Consider the following 2,144-nt stretch of genomic DNA (forward strand, 5'->3'; position numbering starts at 1 on the left):
AACAAAAATTAGTTTTATATTACCAGTGAGAAGGATTAACCATAGCTATTTTGGGAGTTGTAATATCTCCTTTAAGCCACAAAGATACTTGAGCACATTGCCTTAACAACCAACATAGTCTGCAGATCATTTTACAATATGAAATACTGAACAGCGAGAACATTGTGAACATTTTCAATCTTTTTACACAATATAAACGTAGTCTGAAAATCCCATTATACACAAATATATACAGACTCTTGAAAAAATGTGAAAAATGAATATTACCATCATTCCTCAAGTTTCTAGAACAATTTTGCTCTTGTCTTTAATATCATTTTTTGTCCAGAAAAAGAAAGGACTAAACTCATGGATAGTTATCCAAGGAGGTAAAGGAGAGAAGAGAAAATTGTTTGTGGTGAATGAAAGATGCTGTCTACAGTAGCGCGAATAATCCCATTTACAGCTGTCAGCCTGCTGTGCATTACTTACATATGCTGCGGGCAACTATTGTGGAAGTGACAGGAGGACAGGAAGGCACGTGAAAAGGGCAGACAGCTACTGATGAAAGAGTCACCAAGTACTGTAGATACTTCTCAGAGATTGGAAGTTGAATTTTTCATTTCTTTATATCCCCAGGTTCGGTTTTTAAAAATCGCTTATAAGTGTTCAGTAAGCATTTGATAAATGAATGGGGAAGAGTTTAGTTATTTTCCTTGAATCCTCGGCAGAATGATTTGATACACTTTGGATTCTTGAGGTTTTATGAAACTTTAAATGCAGGGTGAACTATTAATTGAATTGAAATCCAAATATAAGCATTTTATGGCAAAGCAGGAGAATAAGGAAGGCCAAAATGCATTAGCTTAAATAAAACCTAGGACACCAAAATGAAGATAAAATGTATGCATGAAAGTGTGTTAAAGAAAATGGTTGCACTGTCCCGTAGATGCCATCCTAGACATGCCAGCGCCATGGGTGCAGTCACTCTGCTGTGTCTATAATATCTGGGCAAAGAGAAAGTGGCCATTTCTGTGCTCAGTGTTCACAAACCAGTGAACACTAAGAATGGTTTATAGCCTGATGTTTTTTTAGAATAAAATAATAAGAAGAAAATTATTGCATAGTATTAGCTAAATTTGAACATACATGTTTCCTATGAGTCAGCAATTTTTTAAAAAAATTTTGAGACAGAATCTTGCCCTGTCGCCCAGACTGGAGTGCAGTAATGTGATCTTGGCTCACTGCACCCTCCGCCTCCTGTGTTCAAACAACTCTTCTGCCTCAGCCTCCTGAGTAGCTGGGATTACAGGCATCTGCCATCATGCCTGGCTAATTTTTGTATTTTTTGTAGAGACAGGGTTTCACCATGTTGGCCAGGCTGGTCCCAAATTCCTGACCTCGTGATTCACCTACATCCGTCTCTGAAAGTTCTGGGATTACAGGTGTGAGCTACACACCTGAACTGATTCAGCAATTCTACGCTTAGGTATCCAATAAAAATGTGCGCACAGGTACAACAAAAGACATGCACAACAATCAAAATTTGAAATGACCCAAACATTCAAATTTGTGTTATATTCATGCAATGGAATACTATACAGTGATGAAAATGATAAAACCACAGTGACATTCAACAACATGGATGCATTTAACAAGCATACATGCTGAATACAAAAGCCAGACAAAGAAATGCACATTATATGATCCCATCTATACAAAGCTGTAAAACAGGCAAAATTAATTGAGTCAGAATAGTGGTTATCTTTGAGAAGGTGAGTTGAGTAATGTTGAAGAAGGGATACATGTTGGGGGAAAACTACTGGGTGTTGGCAATATTCTCTTTCCAGACGTTAAGTGTTAGTTACACAAGTGCATTCATTTTATATCTTAATTGTAAATCCTTAGGATTTGTATACCTTCTGTTCAGTAGCAATAGCAAAAGTAGCTGTGTAAAAGTCTCCCAGAATAACCTTTGCTTTTGACCTTCTTTTCAACTCACATACAGCTGAAATTATTGCCTCATCTTAACTGTAGACAAAGATGCATGAAATGGTGATTATAACATGGCCACAAATTTCTCTAATCTGTCTACACATGCCTTTTATAGTCAAGAGATATACTTCTTCCCCCTTGGGACCAAAATAGATACCCGATACCAAATC

General features: G+C 37.0%; 1 non-coding gene across 1 annotated transcript; it reads left to right on the forward strand.

The window, feature by feature from the left end:
* Nucleotides 1-930: 930 nt before the first annotated feature.
* Nucleotides 931-1,068, forward strand: LOC120364464 (small nucleolar RNA SNORA43). The gene has a single exon (XR_005579717.1). It is a non-coding gene; the product is annotated as a small nucleolar RNA SNORA43 (small nucleolar RNA).
* Nucleotides 1,069-2,144: the final 1,076 nt, after the last annotated feature.

Source organism: Saimiri boliviensis, chromosome 5 (assembly GCF_048565385.1).
Source record: "Saimiri boliviensis isolate mSaiBol1 chromosome 5, mSaiBol1.pri, whole genome shotgun sequence".
In the NCBI taxonomy this organism is placed as follows: Eukaryota; Metazoa; Chordata; class Mammalia; order Primates; family Cebidae; genus Saimiri; species Saimiri boliviensis.